The 21,170-nt window shown below is 42.6% G+C and overlaps 1 long non-coding RNA gene across 1 annotated transcript in view; it reads right to left on the bottom strand.

Moving 5' to 3' along the window:
- The window catches only part of LOC142768711 (uncharacterized), a 105,969-nt gene that overhangs the window by 60,877 nt on the left and 23,922 nt on the right, over positions 1-21,170 (bottom strand). The gene's annotated exons all lie outside the window — the stretch shown is intronic.

The raw sequence follows: 21,170 nt of genomic DNA, 5'->3' as shown, positions 1-21,170 counted from the left end.
AATTGTGGGCTGAATTGACTTTTTGTGCATTTTCAGTAATGTATGCGCCGTGGGTGGGCCCATAGCGACGACTTATTCTATTGTATAGCAACCACATGCTGGAGACCTTGATTGCTACGGGAGATTTAACGTCCAGAAACCGCTATGTCATTATGAAAGACGCCGTAGTGGAGGACTCCAAAAATTTCGACCACCAGGGGTTTTTTAACGTGCACCTAAATCTGACCACACGGGGCTACAGAATTTTTGCCTCCATCGAAAATACAGCCGCCGCAGTCGGGATTATATCCCGTGACCTCCGGGTCAGGAGCCGAGTACCTTAGCTACTAGACCACCGCAGTGGTGCTGCTGAAGACCTTAACTACGTGATAAATGTGCCCATTTGAGGAAACAATAATACTGAGTTGCAAGAATTCATAGGATTGTTTCAATCACCCTCTCACCCCCCCCCCCCCTTTGGCTACGTTATTGATTGTGGGCTTATCATGGGACGTCCATTTCAGTGATGCCTTAAAATATCCAGCGGTACGACATAATGTCGGTACTCTCTGCACGCCCCTACCACAACGCGACCACAGTTGAACGTTGGCGCGATATAAGGCTATTGCAGGGTCTTCTTCAAAAGTAGTTTTAAGTATAGTTGCGTAGCTTTGTGGCAAGATGCTCGACTTCCACGCAGCGTGCCTAGGTTCGATTACGGCTGTCACTGTAAATTTCTTTTTTTTCAAGTTCCTAGATTTTTCTTTTATTGACAACAGTGCCGAAGTGTACCCCGGCTGCGATACGAGCTCCATAACGCGAGAAGTCGATTATCGCTGTTCCCGATTTGATAGAAAGTGCCACTTACCTATTATACCCACATTCTTTGCACCGCGGTATGCAATTATGTGCCACAGGTGACTGAAAAAAACTTTTGATGACAAACGCGATAAGTAACTGACGTGGCTCATGTAATGGCCTGTTCACCGAGTTTGTCATACATTAATGCCTTTCCATGCAAAATTTTGTATTGCAAGTAAAGGAGATGGCCATGGCAGCGCCAAGACGTAGGCGGCTGAATAGATAGATACGTAGATAGAAAAAAAACCTGAGTGCCAGGAGTTTGCTAGAAACGCTTCACATTTAAAAACGAGAGGGAACAGAAAAATTTGCGCTCACTACTGCCGAACAAAACAAGTGGCGGGGTACAGATAATCTAGATTTCCATGTTTTATTATTTATTGTCGAAACGCATACAAAATGGAGGGGTTATGTCAGCGCTGCCTTACTTTTCTTATTAGGTTCTTCACCAGCAAAAGCAAAACGCCTGACCTGTGTGCTTTCTGAAATGCGACAGTAACAAACAGTTATTTTTCTCATTGCTAGCATAAGTAAGAATGAAAAAATATTTCTGATGATGAGTGTACTGTTGTGCCACCAGCATTTCACAGACATGACGAGAAGCAGCGAACTGTGATGGACGAATATGCTAATAAACTCACGAAAAGCGTTAAGCTGAGAACGACACAGCGAGCCTTAGAAAGAAACACGACAGTTGTAACCTTAAAAGTGCTATTTAAAACTTCTGAATAATCTATATTTATTTGTGTTTTGCGCGGAGTGACAGCTGGGGAGAAGTTTAGCACAGGCCTAAGAGCCGATGTGAAATGGTTCACCATAAAATCAATGCGTCGCCGCCGACTGCATCAAGACGTAGTGACGCTCGCCAGAGCTGTTGCGGGAGGAAATTACTGAGGATGGCTGTAAGCCTATGAGTGGATAAATGTAACGTTAGAAGAGATTGTAGCGTGTCATCAAAACTGAGATTACAAGTGCGTTTTCTTGTTATATTTTGTGGTTTTTATTGAACCCCAACGGGGCACGGCCAAAAAAAAATACCACAAAGTGCGATAGGAAGGAGACGCTGACTATTATTTCACCTCTGGATCTTCGGCGTGCGTGGGTTCGATGTTTATACGAACTAGCCTTCTTTTGACTTCCCTCTTCTTGCTTTTATGAGTTTGTGAGCTGTCTCTTTCCGGATGTGCGGTTGGCTGTTCATGATTGTTGAAGAGGTGTAATGCATACTTGTAGTGCGTCGGGTGGCTCACTAAACAGCTCGCCAAGAATCAGCAGTACTTCTCTGCCTTGGTAGTTCCACTAATTCTTTCGCAGAATAAGTGCAGGAAGTGACATATAATGTTGTAAACCACCGGAAATATTTCGCCTCAGAACAGTAGCACCACTAACGTTCTTACAAATCAAGCCCACATTCGTTACTATGGCAGCAAGGTCAACATTACTAGAGAGGCTAGAATTCTTCTTGCTTCTTAAACATTAGGTTGGAAATGGCAAGCAACAATGGTGTGCCCGATTTCATTACGTGGAATCTTTTAGATCTTTTCATTAGGTACACAGCTACCATACGCCCACGAGCTAGTCAGGAAGAACGAAATATGGTCAGGTGATCCCGTCAAAATCAAGTTGAAGCTAAGCATTTTTTCGTATCTTGAATTTCCTAACTCGAATAGCCTAGAACTGCATGCCGTTATCCCACTGTTCCAGCTTAACTAATCTTTCTGCACTTTAGTCTACGCAAGTCATGAGTAAAAAATGAGCAGGGTTGAATAGTGTTGGCAGGCGCCGTTAAGGAACAGGAAGAGGATATAGGGTGGATCAGAAAATAGTGAGTGTTAGGAACATTATGGTCGAAGTGAAGTATATATAAGTTAGGTTAAGTTAAGAGCAATGGTGGCTGGCAATTACGGTGGATAGCCATGAGACCGCTGATCTTTAATATGTATGAAATACATGAGAAGGCAAGCTTCAGCGGGGAAGGCTGAAAGCTAGCTGCAGGTGCGGGAATACCGTTATAACAGCAAGTGCAAAAATGTTCAGTTGGCCTTATTCTATGCTTCTGCAATGATCACGAAGTTCTATCGAATTCTCTTGAAATGTGTTCTTATGTTAGGGAGGCAGCATGCACGTGACTATCCAGCTATGTGTGTTCCTTTTTATGTTAGTGCTATAAATTTTGTGCTCGCTGAAAAATGAGCACGTTGATACTCAACGCTTGTATCTTACATCTTACGTGATTGTCCATTGTTTACTTGCCGTTTGAGAGGATCAATAACCAACTACTCCCCGAATTACCTCCCTCGTTATCTACATACGAGGCAGCTGTTTCCCTGTTTTGTTGTTTTGTTGTTTTTTATTTTTCTAACAGCTCCATAAAGATAGAATTGGCATCAAATGTTCCCGGATCTTTCACGCAAAGCGGCTCACCATGTTAAACCACAGGGCACCATTAAAACGGGAGCTTTCAGCATATGAGTGAACGCAACATAACCAGTGCAAGGCTATTTTTGTGTTTGTGCGTGAGGACAGAGAACTAGCCTAGAGAAACGAGAAAAACAATATAGTTGCTCAAATGACTTATCAAACAATGAAAAATTGTTCGAGAATAATGATCCCGTAATAACAAGCGTTCTTTCGTTGACCATCTGCCGTCCTAGGCGCCATTTTTTGTGTGAGGATCTGATTCGTCTGCTGACCTGTTGTTGTTGTTCGCCTGTTGCAAGATATCTTCCTGTGTGATTGATAGGCATTATTTCATGCCTCTCTGGGGAAGAAGAGAGCACCGTCTGGTTCTGCTTGGTAAGCAATCATGTTTGTTCTTGATTTACTGTGATAGAGCCTCCGTTCTGGAGTATAAGCGTCCACAGTGTTCCCATTCAGGAAAGATGGGGGGTGTAAAATGTATGATGCAGATTTTGCTCCCCCCTTCAACTCGCACACCAAGTGCGCGCACCTACGGTACGGAGTTAACGTGGTAGCGTATATGTAAAACGATTTACCGTCGTACAAGTTTACTTTCCTTCAGCCACCTACCTCTATCTGCACAGCACGCAAAAAGAAACACGAAAGGCAAGCTTGTGTTGTAAGTTCTATGCTTTTATGACCACACTGGTTTTGATTCCAGCCCATTACGATGGTCATCGTATACGCTATCAGTATTCAGACGCTGTACACACCAGAAGTTATGGCCAGTTTGACTGAGAATCACGGATGCAGTTATGCTTTCAATGAATGACACACATAGCACGTACTCGGGACGTCCAACCCAATGAGTGACAATCGCTGAGTAGTACCCAAGAGAAGCGCGAAATAGTAAAAAAAAACTGACAGTTTCAAAAAGCGTAGTGAGCAAACAGTCCAAAGTACCGAAAAGAACGGCATAGAATGGCAGCGAGGTTTTGCTCGTTTCGATTCGGTTTTTCGCTGTTCCATAATCCTAACTAGCCTGGAACATATTCAGGAAGGTGGTGTAAGCCATGGCCTAATCGTTTGACACATTACTAGGAAGGACGTGTAATGGGCGTTTATTCATATCTATACGCCGGCAGATGCGATCGCCAGGTAGGTTTAAGTGCGTCAAGTAGCCTAATTATTTATGGTGAATTTTGCTGGTTACCGCTTTAAATGAGGACACATTTTTTTGTTTGAGCATTACTGAGCAGCCGTTTGCTCCACGTAGACAACGTAAACTGCAGTGGTGTGTGCTCAGATCAGTCCAGAATTGGGGTTTGTTTCCGAAGGAGGAGAGGGCTATTACAAAACCACTGGGGCAGGAGGTGATGAGAATGGTGTAACTTTTTGTTCTATATATACATATTTTATAGTTATAACTTAATGATATCGGAATGCTTAGAGACAGACATGGACAATTGTGCATGCGCACATTACTGCCGCGTAGATTGGCGCATAGATGACGTGCTCTCAAGGCTTGCCCACAGACGCGCTGTTCAGACTGATTCCTGGAGAACGATTTTCGTCGCGTGGCCAAAACAATTTCCATTGCTAGTAACTGTGCTACAGAGATAATTTAACTGGAAGCAATAATAATTAAATAATCTACTTCGTAATATGGCATACGACCCATCCACCAATCGTTGTTTCTGTTTAGGCATGAAAGTCACGTCCATCAGGTCAATCATACGTGCTCAGGTTTCCCCTTCAGAGAGGAGTGGGGCGAAGGTTCATCGCAGTGCCCCGTCTTTATCATGTGAACGTATGGGGCTGATATTGTACTCACTCTCGTCTCCTGTTTCCCGACTCAGTGCGTGCTCGGACCAATGATTGAAAGCTGCTAAGGTATGACCTAGGTATATAAAGAGGCCAATTCGTTGGCTTTTAAATGACAAGCTCTTTGAAGAAACACTCAGAGTTTAAGATGAGGTTGAGCCTATTCCTTCTCTCTCACACACCTCGGTATTGTACTGGTCAAGCTTTCTTTTACTAGGAAAAATATTATCGTCTTAAAAGCACATACCACTCTTCAAAACGGAAACAAACTTCTCCTGTGAACCATTCTTGCGTAAACATCGATTTGTGATATCACAGTCACAGCTGCGTAGGCTTGGCGAAACCAATATTTGCCGGCATGACGCGAATATTGTCACTTGGTCCGAAGGGTGCGATCGGATAAATCAGAGTGTACCGGGCCATTACCACGTCGAGATGGGAAGCCCTCCTCTGTTTCATAATTCTTTCGAAAAACCCAGAGCTGGTCGTCTTGACATGAATGCAAGTGTGCCGCCCAAATTCAGCAAGTACTACTACTCAACACTGATCCACTAAGAAAGAATATACGAACCTCGGCGGTAACACGAAATCTCTGGAAGGCCCAGGATTGATACGTTAGGCCTGGATTGCACAGCCACTCATCCCAGGTGGCCGCCACGTGTATAATGGATTCCATAGTGAATGAGCGCAGCAAGAACATGTCACGTGAAGAACGAGTATATTGCACCACACACTATTTACAAGTATATTTACAACAGCAGTCACACAGCTGACTGGTTCAGCTCAGAGGGCGAGCTTTGTTTGTATGTTTGTTTGTTTGTTTGTTTTCTACAGAGCGAGCAGCGAGAGACCTTCGTTCTTTTCGTCGGGCACAAGCGTGCATGGTTCAGGAGCCTGGCAATATCCATGTAGCATAATCAGCGGTGGCAGATGCGCCGTCTCGGCGCGTTTAGAAGTCAATATCACTGGGAGAGTTGTACTGTTTCAAGCGTGCGACGTATACAATAACGCTGGCCTGCGGGGAGAATAGAGACAGTGAGTTGACAGAAGTGATTTCGTATGTAACGGGAGTCGTCGCACGAAGCACTCAATATGGACCTGTGAACAGAAAGAGCAGTTTTTCCGACACGCCAACGGAATCGCTTGGAGCCCACCGGGGAACCAGAGCTCAGGGATAAAAGTGCACGTCCCTGTGTCGCCAATCGTACAAACACCGTTGTTTCTCTTCGAAGGTCAGAAGTTGAGTGTGGTTTGTTTCCCGCACATGCGCAGCCGGGGTAATTGAGTCAAGGGCATATTCGCTGGTCTGTGTTGCTGCCAACGAAATGATGTTACTAAGGGGCAACGTTTGCTTCGACCGAACAACAAGAAAAAGAGGAGTAACGAGTAGTGTCCATAAGAGAACGTCAAAGAACAAGAATATGTTCGAAGGAGCAGAATTCCTGACCGTATCGGGATTGGTGCAACTGAAGGCTCCAAGAGTTAGATACGTGCGTGTCTGCAAAAGTCTAAGCATAACTGATTGGTCTCTGCTCAATTTGGCGCTCGGTCGAAAAAATTTCCACCTACTTGGTCTGCAGTGAGTTGTAATCTCGTTCAATGTCTGATAGGGTCATTCGTGAGGTAGTCCGGTGAATGACAGAATGACGTTTCTTAGTGTGCAAGTGAAATTGGACCTGAATGATTGCTTTGGTCTTTTAGGCAGTCAGCTCTGGAGACTTGCGCTTTTCTATACTTTCATTTCAATGTATTAGTTCCAAGCAGCAAAGTAATTGTGTTGCTCGCTGCTTTACGTACCTTCCTCAATCTTTTCTCGATATCGAAGACAACGATGATTTGTCTCTCAGCGCTAGTTGATGTAATTTGGCGAAAACGTCCTTAATGTCTCTCGTTACCTCAATGTAGTTTGCCTTTGCCTGAGTGTCTTGAGAACGTGAGAGATGTTTTGATAAGAAAATCGTTCACTTTCTCAACCACCATACTTTTCTTTTGCTGTTCACGATGCCTGGTTGTGGCTCTCTTCCAATCGACTCACCAAATATTATTGACTGCAGAGCGTGTTGAGGCGAACTCGTTGGTACCAAACATCAACTTTGCGATGTATGGTGTGTCAGTGATTAATTGCTGCGTAATCTCAAGCCAAGAGTTTTCTACCACTGCCTACTAAACTCATTTTGCTGGTTTAAACTCCCCAATAAAGGACGTTCACGTAGAATAGCGTAATCACGTATATTTGCTTCTAATAGCGAATATGAATTACTACTATTTAAATTACTCATTTACAATACTACATTAACACAACTAAATTATTTCAGGCCCTCTAGCAATAAAGCTGATGGCTGTCTGTGTCTATACCGATTATTTTTTCTTTCGGCATTTGTTTCACTTGAATATATAACGTCATTTAAAGGAAACACGGAGTATACTTCACTAGAAAACCAGTGTCGCAAAAGCTTTAAAGGAAATTTTCAGTAATTTAAACACAGTAAACAATGCTGAAAATTGAGAACAGCTATTCATTGAGTATGTATAATTTAATATTTCTAGTAGCTTTGAGCTTTAGTATCTCTAGGAACGCGCTGATAACCCGGGCACACTTGTCAACGTATAGAACAACGGCCTTGACGAATGCTTAGGTAATATTTTTGTTGGAAATAACGAACAAGACAACAAAAATGTAGGTGATGTTGTTTGTAAGAATAATAATGTCAATATGAATGAGCTAAAGTGGATGAAAAAATAACTTGCCGCCGGCGCAGACCACACCTGCTACCTTCTTATAGCGCATTCGGTGCTCTAGAAACTTAGCTGCTGCGAAGGTTATTCTTCGTCCACTTTGTGGACAATATCCGCGAATTTTAAACCTTTGAAGTTTAGTTAGCACCACTTATAACCATGACGGCTAGTGTGGGATACTTTTTTCGCTTGTTGGCCTCAGGAAGCACTTTATCTTATTACGGGCTGGCAGCTGACCAATAGCCACTCACATACTACCTGAAGACATCCGCCTGCCAGAATGAACGAGAGAAAGGGAACATTAAGAGGTTGTTTATACTCTGCGAAACGCAATATTGTTTAAACTACCTGACTAAAATGGCAAGGAACGTATACAGAATCGAAGACCGCAGATTTTGTCCTTGCCAGAGGCAAGTTATTTTTTAATCCACTTTACTTTCTACATATTTAGGATATAATTACTACTAGTGCCATCCCCAACACTTTGCTTGGCCTTTTTGTCAGTTAGTCGTAATTAATATTGTGTCTAAGAAAGCACGAATTACCTCTCAAAATTCTCCGTCGTTCGTTCATTCCTATCGAGCATCTTGTTCTGGCAAACTGAACACCTTGTGGAAGAGTAAGAGTGGTGATTGGTCATCTACCAGATCGTAATAAAACCACGCGCTTCGTGACGCTTTCCAGGCGGAAAAACAGTGTTCTGCACTCACCGTCATGGTTACTAGAGGCCCTAACTAAGTATAACAGGTTTAAAATGCACATGTATACCCCATAAAATGGACGAGGACTGACCGCCGCTGTTGCTCAGTTGGTATCACCGGACGCGTCATTAGAAGGTTGCAGCTTCTATCCCTGCCAGCGGCAAGTTACTCTTTCATGCACTTTACTGTTTTCACGTTTACATCATAATTGCTACACATAACACCGCCTGTGCTTTCCTGACCTCTCTGGTGAGTTCCGAATAATATCATGCCTAACAAACTACGAACAAGTCTTCAAAATTTTTCCTTGTTAACTAACATGAGAGAGGTGTTTATTCTGAGGAAGAAATAGAAAAATTCGTGGAAAGGTTATGTGTCCGGTGTAACAGACTTTATATTTTGTTAGAAATCCTCTGACCGATGCTTTATCACTTGTTCATATGCGTAATGTGTTCACGGTTACTTTCGTTTTGATGTATTTAAGCACAGTAGCTTGAGAGGCTGCACGGAATGGACACTTGGAAGAAAATGTCAGGGAAGTGCAGTTTTTGTGACAGGCGCTAACCTGCAATAAAGCTTTCTTGTCGGTTTGCAGTTAAAGTTTTCATTACGACATGCAATTAAGAAAATTGAGGTTAAGCAGCAACAATAAAATGTTGATGCAACTCGTGCAGATTTGGGCGCACGTTAAAGAACCCCAGGTGGTCGAAATTTCCGGAGCCCTCCACTACGGCGTCTTTCATAATCATATGGTGGTTTTGGGATGTTAAACCCCACAAATCAATTGATGCAACTCGTGGTACACTTTTGAAATGTATTTTTCGAGACTGGGTGGCACACTGTAAAGAAAAAAACAAGACAGGGATAAAACGGCAAAGTAAGGGCAATGCTTAACCAGATTGCATCTCATTTTGTCTGAGGCGGCGGGTGTTACGGGGGACCAGGAAAATTCTACAGCAAGAAAGAAGCAAGAAGTGAATGAATATGCGCGCACACTTTAGCGCGCATACATACAGGCAGCCACAACCCAGAATATTTTGGAGTGTGGTTCCTCGGCGATTGCCTTAAAAATTTGTTTAGTGCAGATATGTCTCGCGAAGTCTCCGGTCACAATTTCTCAGTTGCAGCACGTGCTGCGAATTAAACAATAAAAAGGTAACAAATTTCCATTCACCAACTGTTCTTTTCTGCGTTGCTTCAGCATTTATGCAAGCCCACTGTAACATCTTGGGCAAATCTGCAGTCATCTCCAAAACCGTATTTTAAAATAAGTTTACTGAAGCAAGCAGACAACAACAGGGAACATCAAGCATCATCACGAGAGGAAGATGGTGGCGCTCGAGCGCCGATCACGTGATGCTTTTGTGATGATGCTTGTTGTTCACTGTTGTGAGCATCATTTCATTACACTCCTCTTAAAATACGATTTTCAGTAAGAAGACAGATTTGCTCAAGATGCCCAATGACTAAATGTTTTCATAGAAGCACCTGGCATGATTATCTCTATATGTTTGCTATCAATGCAGCGTTCAAGAGGAACAATTTCAACTAGTGCAGTCGCACAGTCCCGCGAGTGATGCAGTCTCCAGAGCCCCATATACTGGAACCAGGAGGGAGCACAAGCAGGTGAGGAAGCTTCCGTAAGTCTGGCCATTCAATTGCTCAAATAACGCACGTGAAGCGGTGGAGTTGGACGGTTTAGCATGCAATTACGAGATACTGCATCGCTTCAGCAACACGTGAAGGGGCTATTGCTGTTCAGCGAGACAAGTATGACATTGAGAGCATGTGTGATGGGCACCAATACGAAACTGCGAAGAAAAAAAAAAGAAATTGATTTGTGCAGATGCGTGTTAAAAGGTGATTGCAGGTACGTCTTGGGTGAGTGATGCGCCAAACGTACTGAGCCAGAATGCGCACCAATTTAGCTGATATCTCAAAGGATAAGCTTCTGAACTTCGCGAGTTAGTCTTGAGCTCAATGAAACATCACTGCATCTTAGCCAAGCTTCCTGAACTTAATGTTCTAGAACTCTCCATGACTATGAATGCCTATTGTGTCGGCTTCTTTAGGGGTTTTTCATATCATAGTTGGAATATATTTGTTGTGCCGTGTACCGCCTGCAGGGAGACAATGCAGAAATTTTTGTGTGCATAGCGGCTGTGCTATGAACATACGAAACGATCAATGACCTAACTTTATTGCTCAAGGCTTGTCGTGATAATGATGTATGTGTGGCTAATAGTCCAATACAAGATTATACATTATTTTCAAGCATTTAAGAGGCTTTCCGATAGACGACGTGCTTCGGCATGTTGGGAACACATTATTCTACGAACTGCATTGAAGTAGAACAAATGAACTGATTAAACAAATTATGTGCGGAAATGCGTTTTTGCTGAAAATGGCCTTAAGCAATGTATTTATGGGTTCTCGTGAATGGGATCTTTTATTTCCAAGTAAATACAGCTGAAGTGAGATAACAGGCACTAACCAGCTAACACAACACGGAACAAAGAATGTAATGAGTTTGAAAATAAAAGAAAACTAATAATAAAATACAAATATAAGCAGAGGTGTTGACGAGCTTTGCATTGCGCTATTGTTTCAAAGCTAATGTACAGCGGATATGCAGTTTCTGTTATTGGATATCATGAATAAGGTTTCGCAATGCTGTCTCTAGGTTATGTTATATCAAGTTTAGCCAAGTTCTGCAAGATATATTAAGCTTTATCGGTTATACCAGGATTGTTATGCTTTATAGAACTGAGGAACCTTAATCGTTGATGCCCCAATCATCCTTCTTATCCAAGCTTTCTTTGAGTATTTTCCCATATGTTTATCAAAGTATACCGGCAACGTAAACTACTCTGGTTCGCGTTCGCGAGTATTCCTTTTGCTCCCTCTTGGGCTCGTTTACCTCAGGAACGCCTACTCCGCTCGGAAATGTCTGAGCAACCATCAAGTGTGTAGCCAGAATTGTTTTCGGGGTAAGGGGCACCACTTCAATATCGGGAGGCACACCCCCTTAAAAGGGTCATTTTTCACTCTTTATGCCACGGCAAAATAATTTACGGGGAGGGGGGAGGGCGATGTGTTTGGTGTGCCACCACTGCCTACGCACCTGGCAACCGTTAGTAGGCGCCGCCTACGGCGTTTTGAAAAAGAGCGCGTGGTATACTTCGTGACGGTGACAGTTATCATACTCAGCGGACACATTTCGCCACAACACACAACATATCGCCGAACAGCTCCGCTGTTAAAAAGACTTTGGCTCGTTTTACCTATTTATTTATATACTAGGACGCCCACGGGCCCGGAGGACATAAATAAGAGGGGGGAGGGTATTAATAAAAAATCAATGATACAATAACAATTCAGGCATACATAAATAAAGTAAGAAATACTATAAAAACTATGGAAAAGCAAAATTTTAGAATAACAATGGTGATATGATAATATTGAGGTTCATAGAGTTTATGAAATAAACACAATCAAACATTACATGCAGTAAAAATACAGTGATCTACTATGAAGTGTTATCGCACTGGATGAACGAGTGGAACGCTAAATGAAAAGACTCATAATGATTGATAGTTAGAATGCTATAGATAACAGCAAATTTCATTGATATACTGATAGTGTAGAAGGTTAACTCCGGTAGTTTTGAGTGTGAGAAAAAGAATTGGTCTGATTTTATAGGCGCGGTCTAACCTAGATGGCATGTGATGTCCGGGAAATTGTGAGATCGAAAAAAAAAGACGTCCTGCTAGTGCAGATAGCACATATAGCACTGGTATTACGAAGTGAAGCGTCTCGGGAATATTACGTGAGTCTGGCAAGCAGAATATAAAACTTTGTTTATGAGGAGTGCTTTTTTATCTTTTACACGACTTATTCTCGCACTACTCATTGTGATAGGCCACCGAAGGATTGCTTACTCGAAAATTATTCGTTTGCATATCTTACAGCGTACGGCATCCCTCTACGCCAGTGTGCGCGTCCGAAATGGAAGACAAGCCTGAGATAGGAGCCGCATCTGACACAGAAGAGTGGGTACTGGAGGACCTCAAGGAGTACCTGTTTGACGGATTGAAAATAGAAGGTGCCTTCGGACTGCAGTCTCCTCTTCTTTTCACCCCTAGCAATTCCAACTAGACTACTCCCGTCCCAAACTTCTGGAGCCCTGTGCCGCCGCACAGGAGACCAGCATATTCCGGTGTTCAGCGCAAGCACCGAACCATCAGGAGAAACACCTGCAACGACAAACTACAGATCGTTTCGCCCACTTCGGTGATGCAGTCAGCCTCGCCCGCTGCGAATCATTTGGAAGGCCTACACCTTTCTCCACTGGACCTTACGAAATGTACTCAGACAGGGAGCCCCTGCGCGATTCCTGTAACACTTCAGGATCGTTCTCAGGAAGAGAAAACTAAGTGCATTTTGGAAGCGTCAAGGAAGATATCGAGTGCTTTCGAAGCGTTTAGGGTCGCTGGCTTGCAGCTTCAGAGAAACTTGAAGGAGGAAGCCGCCATGAAACGAGAAAAGCGTAAGTTGGAGCTACAAGTTCTGCGGCTGAGAAAAGAGAAGCTCTACCTCAACATGCAGAGAAGAAGAGAACTGAAGCGTAACAAAGGCCATGTGAAATAGGCGCATCGGTGTCGCCGAAATAAAGTGCCTTAATACAGACAATTATGCCTGGAGCAACTCTTTACTAGATCTTCTTTTGTGTCGACTACAATGTTACTTCTACAATGCTTCCACTTTTCTCCCTCTGTGAATAAGACCGCGATCATCCTTAATATTCAATATGTCATACAAGAAATGAGTAGAAGTAGGGACATATTTACCAATATAAGAGCCACTGTGAATGTATTTTTATTCAAACAGTCGAATAAATTGGCGCTCTTTTCTTGTGAACGAAGAAACAGTTGAACGAAAAGCACTTGTTACGTTCACTTTAAAACCATGGGCAAGCACCTGCTACTTTTGGGGCAGAACTACTTAAGCACACATGCTACAAACTCTGTGCTTTCCGAAGGCGGGTTCTAGAAGTGCCAGTTTTGCATGCTTGTGGCGACATCTCTATCTTTTAAGTTAATAAACGACGTGGTTTAGGGTGGGGCTCTCCTGAACAGCAACTTTTGTACAGACATATTCTTACACCACCGTATTGACATAACGCGTCATATTGTAAAGAGATTTTACACTGGAAAGAAATTTGCACTTGTATGATGATTCGACAATGGCCCAACGCTGATAAGTCTATAACTGAAGATGGTTTTTATTTAACGCTCATCAGTATAGCTTACGGCTTGACGCACCACAAAAGCAGCAAAAATATACGCATGACCAAAGTGAATACAGAAATAAACCCGCGTAACATTGCACGTGTATTGGCCCGAACGTAAGAACACCAGAACGCCGAACGTAAGAACGCCGAAAAAAAAAGAAATACGGCAAAAAAAAACTGTAGCGCAAGGAAAAAGCTTGCTTGACACACTACTTAAGAAAAAAAACTCTCAAATTTTGTGGTTCTTGATGTCAATGCCAATACTTCAGTATTCAGCATCTACAGTCGGGACGTTATTGAATTTGCCCGCCTGTGCTTCTTTAGGCGCATGCTATCACAAGTAGACGAACATTTCCTCATTACGGCACTAGCGAAATGCAATCGTCCGGAAACACACTGTACCCGTGACGCTGACGTCAGAAGAGAATAGGCAAGTCTACTGAAGGCGGTAAATGCAGGAACGACGGTGAACGCTGTGCCGGCATGTGGGGAGTTTTCCACGAACTTTGTATCACCGCTACCAGTGAAGATATCCCCTCACGCCACTTGCAACGTTTATTTCCTTTCTATCTCACATTCGTGCATGTCAGACGGTATACAACCAGGAGGAAGAAAGATACAGTTATTGAGCCTGATGGTAAAGGGAAACCTCTCAGGCCAGCAGCCTGCAAACCCTGTATTCAGCGCCAGTAACAAAACGCAATGCTGCTATCGGTGCCACAGCGTGGGAAATAGAACTCCTTTCGGTGTCTCCAATTCATACGCTGGATAGACTCGACAAAAGAATTCTCACGCTGCTTAAAAGAAGAAAACGCGGCACGTGCACGCGTCGAGGTTGACGAACTCTGCAGAAACAGTTCTAGCTCCTTGAGAACTACACTGCAAGCCTCTATGCGATCGCCCCGGTAGCTGCACGTTCTAAGATGAAAAACGTATTATCTACCCCTGATATGTTTGGTTGTAGTAATAGCCGTGCTTTTCAACTCGCTGACTGAATCTGCGTGTGAAATTTTGTAGACATCCTAGGGCTTTAGTGACCTTCTCGTGTCACGAGACGCAAGAAAACCGCCCAGTGCTATCGTGAATAATTAAACCAGGCTGCCCGCATGCATGCATGGTGCGCTCGTTCGAAGACCTTCGTGGTCGCGCAATTCTTTAAGCAATTGAGCGAAAGGCCATAAGAATCAGTAGGTTGAACGAAAGAACTGCTGAAGTCTAAGATGATGACGTTTGAAGAAATGAGAGAGCATCGCTACCAGTGATGCCACCTAGCTTCATTATCTCATGAGTGCCTGTTAAAAAATGCGGAAGAAATAGCAGTAAATAACATCAGCTAAAATTTTTATTCAACATGAGTGACTTTGACGATATGCTTTAAGTCAGTGTGTAGATCAGCACTGGTAAATGCTGTCATTATAGAAATGCAGGGTCGGCGCTTCACGGTCGTGGTCATGCACTCTAGGTGGTACCAGTACAGCTTAAACTTGGCAATATATATATATATATATATATATATATATATATATATATATATATATATATATATATATATATATATATATATATATATATATATATATATATATATATATATATATATATATATATATATATATATATATATATATATATATATATATATATATATATATATATATATATATATATATATATATAATATACATTTCATTTGCACGTTGAAAACTGCTGAAGAAGTTCGGTGAATGAAATATATTACGCCGCGCATTTCGTAGTCCACCTTCATGGTTATGGCCGACTCAGTTTTCAGTGAAGTCAGCTTGCAGAGCATAAACCGAGAGGTGTCTGCCTGTGAATCGAACACAGGGCCCCGCCGCGGTGGTCTAGTGACTAAGATGCTCGGCTGCTGACCCGCAGGTCACGGGATCAAATCCCGGCTGCGGCTGCTGCATTTCCAATGGAGGCGAAAATGTTGTAAGCCCGCGTGCTCAGATTTGGGCGCACGTTAAAGAACCCCAGGTGGTCGAAATTTCCGGAGCCCTCCACTAAGGCGTCTCTCATAATCAGATGGTGGGTTTGGGACGCTAAACACCACACATCAATCAATTAATCAATCAATCAATCAATCAATCAATCAATCACAAACACGCGATCGCAGTTATGTTATGAAGACAGTATAGCGTCGAAGAGAGGGTGTCGAAAAATGCGTTGCCGCTGTTGACGTTGGCAATGTTGTCCATTACGAAAAATCCCGGTGAATGCAAAAAATAAAGGTCAATGTTAAATTCGGAATTAATTGCTGCAGACATTGTGCGGGCTCAGTTAAAAAAACGCTTGTTCCGCTTTTACATAGCATCAAACTAATGTCACACGTTCTCCTAGAAGTTAACGATGTAACAAGGGTGAAAACCATGAAAATGACATAAGGTGAAAGTCCTCAACTTGTTATGCTGCAAGAGGCGGGGTGGAGGGGTACAAAAACCTGTAGTCAGTTCAATTAAATCTTTTTTTCCTTATTTTTTTTGTACTAACTACATTGTCCCCTGAAAGGGGGGCACGTTGGCTTAGCTGGATACTTCTCAAACACTGATCTTGGCTTTAGAGTGAACTCATTTCTAAGTATGCATACTCCTGTCTTCTGCCTTCTTTCTTTGTATTTAGTCTTTCCGTGCAGCTTCGTCGAGGATAAATGCTAGATCGCTAGTGAGGGGCATTATTTTAGGAACCCATTCATCGTCACCGCACACCTTCCCTCCCTTCCCCCCCCCCCCGCACACACGCACGTGCACACGCAAGCACACACACACACGCACACACACGAACACGCGCGCACGCACACACGAACATGAACGCACGCACACACACGAACGCACGCACAGGTGGACACACTCTAGATTCTGGAAAGATGCACGTGCGCCTTCCATTCCTGAACGAGGCTGATCGTGGAGATCAGAATCGCTCACGGAAGGGCTTTTCACGAGTTCCTTTACGTTTCCCTTAAGCCGCAAAGAAAAAAAAAATACGCGGAATTGAAACTCGTCGTCTACACCGGGAATATCCGATGCCTTTAACGTGCTCGAAAGCAAAAGTGCTCGATGCAAAATTGAGTGAGGTGCCGTGCTACGAAAAGGCTGGCGAGTGCGCGTGCGTTGACTACAAACTCGTTCCACCGGCTAGACGCGATTTATTTTGAGTCTCCTGGTTCAATGTGCAAATACACGAATTCAACGCACGCCGAGTTCCCCGTGCAATGGAGTCGCACGAGTGCAAAGTCGCTTCCCGAAAGCATGCGCTAGTGTTAACAGCTTTTCTGACCCATAGAGTGGCGACGCCTACGCCGTACACTACGCCGTATTCAGTTTCACTGAATACATTGAACTTTTCTCAAGTTTGACACCTACACGGAAAGCCTGCAAGAAGCGCTGCAGGAAAGTCTCCAAATCTGGGTATATTTTAATAGTGCCTTGTTAGGCGTGGAAAAAAAAGAAAGTTGAAGCTATCACTGTGAACTACGAAACAAGAACGAAAGCAATCGCTTTTATCCGTGAACTTTATCGATTTCTTTAAATTAGCAACGTATACGAGTCTTTATTTTCCCGTTGTTGCTTTTTCTCAATACGAAAAAAACGAATAATGATGATCTCAAGAAGATTCTGGACAATATTCGGCGTAAATTTTAAGGTCGAGCTCGAGTAAGGTGGATAACTAGGTGAGCATGTAAAGCTTCACATTAAATGTACAGTAAAGAAAACTAGACACAGGAAAACCGGACGTGGAGCGTGCTCTGTGTATTCGTGTCTATGTGCAGCATTCTAGTGTATTGCTGAAAGTCTGATTTACTTGATTTTAATTATGTATCAATACCTTACAGGGTCCTTGTGCGGTTTCTTTAGGGGGGGGGGGTACAGGAAATACATGATATAGATAATGAAAAATTGCTGAAAGATTGATTAGTACAGAAGGTGCACCTGATCTCACGAACGTAAAAACATAACACATAGAAAAACGCAAAATAGAGTGTGGGAAGGTGCTGAACAAAAAATAGTGTAGTTTCTTCCAAAAAGCAGTATACGTCATTTTGATAATATATTTAGGTATGTTCACCATCCTCGTGGTTGGTACTCAGTTCACGAGGCAATGCTTGAAGGCTCTATTGAACAAACATATATTATATTTATTACCATTAGTAATGAATACAGCGCTGTCAAATATACAACATCGGTAACGTAAAGGTTATTATATATAAATTAGATACATCAAATATTTTTAGTTTTAAGGTCCACGTAAAAACTGATCAAAAGACTTATGGGCAGTATTACGAACGAAAAGAAGCGGAAGGAAAAAGCGGTATGTTATAGTGACATGCAGAAACTACAGCCTTATATCGCAAGGAACCCAGAAATACAGCAAACAGGTACCTTCATGCGTCATTATTAAAAGGGCTGATTAAACCAACTCAATATGTATCATAGATGGTCTGGCAAGAGGAGAGCGCTGTCTGGCGGAGTGTCGCTTTACCGGATACCATCTGAAAACCCTGAGTAGTTTGCTGACTTTGAATTTCTTGATGGTTTTTCTTTTCGTTACTGGCTAAACATTGTCTCATATGGAATTGCCATGAGTTAAAAACAATAGACGCATTGTGGACGTCATATGGCTGCAAATAAGTATGAAGCTTGTTTTTAATTTATTTTTGTACCTTTGGATTTGCAAAGGGAGTATAGCGAGTGGCGGATTACACCATCATGCAGCATAGACAAACACAAACGTAAGCAGTAAAGAGTCAAGATAACAAAATAAATTTATTCATTTCGTTTCTTGAACATCCGCAAAGAACAAAAGACATTCATAGCATCATTGACATTGAAAAAAAAAAAAACGACACGCCAGGCCTGCGCGGTAGGCCAGCTCAATCACAGCTAAAGCTTGACGAGCGGCCTTTCAGAGGCTTTTCTAAACACTGATTGGGTAACTGCTGCAAGCACACTTGCCTGATTCCCACTATGGCATTAATAATATGAAAATTTTTTAGGATAGTAGGGCAGCATTCGCTATGCCATTTTTCGTTCTTCTTCTGAGAAGCATGGTATCCGCAAAAATATTGCGAGGAATTTTGTGCCAACTGTTCATGCAGTGGCTCAAGAGGATGAAAAATTATGCCTGAAGTGGGCACGCGTCATAGTTAATAGCTGAACTAAAACAAACATTTGTAATAAGTTGGAGGATTGGACGACCAGCTGGTTACGCTATTCACACTGTGCGACGACTGCTTGTTCTTTAACTGTTTTAAAACGCTTTACACGTCACACTACCACGATTGATTCCCCGACATCAAGCCTGCCTAAGGCAAGCACTGGGGTGGCTCAGTGGTAGAATACTGGGGTAGCACTCAGTGGGCCCTGGTACGAGCTCACTGTGTCATTGGTGCTAGTTTTTTTGTAATTTTGCGCGATGTGGTTATGGACACCAGCCGCGGCGGCGGCGGAGAACTGCGGCGCTGCGCGAGACCTGAGTTGTAATCTCATAACAGTTTTCGCTGTAAAAAAATCTTGTGGCATGATGCTCTTTTTAAGACACAGTAGAACTGCTAGTGTCCAACTATAATTTCTTATGGGGCGTGGTGAAGGACCCAATTAAAACACCAGGCCTGCGCAGAAAGCACAGCACAGTCACAGCGAAAGCTAGAAGAGTGACTTTTCAGAACTTTTTCAAAACAATCATTGGGTAACTACTGCAAGTACGCGTGATTGACGTCCAATAGGGCAATAATAATAATTTTAGGGGGTAGTAGGCAGTCATTAGCTATGCTATTTTTGACATTTTTATGAGAAGCGTGGTATACGCTAAGCACATGGAAGGAATTTTGCGCCAATTGTTCATGCAGTGCCTCACGACGATAAGAAATTGTGGCTGAAGTGGGTATGCGCCACAGTTAATAGGGGAACAAGAACAAGCTTTTGTAATAGGCAGGAGCACTGGACGGCCCAATCGTTACGCTATTCGCATTGTGCGACGAGTAGTTCTTCTTTCGCTGTTTTAAAACGCTTTATAGATCGTACTAACGCGATTGCTTTCTCAACATCAAGCCTCCCTAAGGCAAGTTTGCAAACAAGATACAAGCACCAGGATAGCTCAGTGATAGAATACTTCACTGACACCCAGTGGACCCAGGTGCAAGCACCACTGTAATTGGTGCTATGCTTTTTTTTTCTAACTTCGCGCGATTTGGTTACAGATACCAGTGGCCGCGGCGGTGGCGACGGGCAACTGCGCATGACACGAGTTGTGATCTCATAGCAGCTTTTGCTGTAAGAAAGTTTCGTCCAACTAAACATATCGATAACCTCAAGCAACAAATTTCGACGTCCTTTCGTGAAAAAAAATATATGCGTCAGTTAGTGTGAAATAACCAACTGAGGTGATGAAATATCCAAGAAAAGAGGGTTTCTGAAGTCTTATGCATGAGCTGAGCGAAAAGTAGAGTGAGACAACAAACGAGTGCAAATTGTCAGGGATTCTATGTTACGATGATTGACAATATCGCCAGGTCTCACTCGGAATGTTTCGAAGACGAAGAAAAGAATATTTGAGTTTCTTTTGGACAATGCGCAACTTCTCGCTGTCTGATTTCTTATATTAAATCCATGCCACGGAGTCACTCGATGTAAAGAGCCCGTAAAGTTATCTGCTATCAGCTCAAGCAATGTTAACAGTAGCCATCTAAAGGCATCAATACTACAAGTGGCAGTAGCCCCCCAATCGGACCAATAAGAGCGAGAGCAGTGATGTGCGTGATCCTAACGCTACTGCTACAGCGCCGACTTTCAATGTATATATTGATCTATCTGCATGAATGTTTTTGTAAGTAGCGTCATTTGCAGTACGGTGTTTTCTGGCATGAGCCTGTGCGTTTACAATGAAAAATTTTGTGAAACAGTAATAGCTCAGCAATGGGATCGCGAATGCCTTAAATGTATTCTGGCAGGACCTATGTATCGAATAATAACGCTTGGAAAAGCAGAGTGATTAAGCTAATAAGTGCGGATCATTTATTTGCATACGGCAGACACTCTGAGCATTTCTATCTATCTATCTATCTATCTATCTATCTATCTATCTATCTATCTATCTATCTATCTATCTATCTATCTATCTATCTATCTATCTATCTATCTATCTATCTATCTATCTATCTATCTATCTATCTATCTATCTATCTATCTATCTATCTATCTATCTATCTATCTATCTATCTATCTATCTATCTATCTATCTATCTATCTATCTATCTATCTATCTATCTATCTATCTATCTATCTATCTATCTATCTATCTATCTATCTATCTATCTATCTATCTATCTATCTATCTATCTATCTATCTATCTATCTATCTAT

This window comes from Rhipicephalus microplus, chromosome 1 (assembly GCF_043290135.1).
Source record: "Rhipicephalus microplus isolate Deutch F79 chromosome 1, USDA_Rmic, whole genome shotgun sequence".
In the NCBI taxonomy this organism is placed as follows: domain Eukaryota; kingdom Metazoa; phylum Arthropoda; class Arachnida; order Ixodida; family Ixodidae; genus Rhipicephalus; species Rhipicephalus microplus.
The sequence above is the reverse complement of the archived record's forward strand: the minus strand, read 5'-3'. Positions and strand labels throughout refer to the sequence as shown.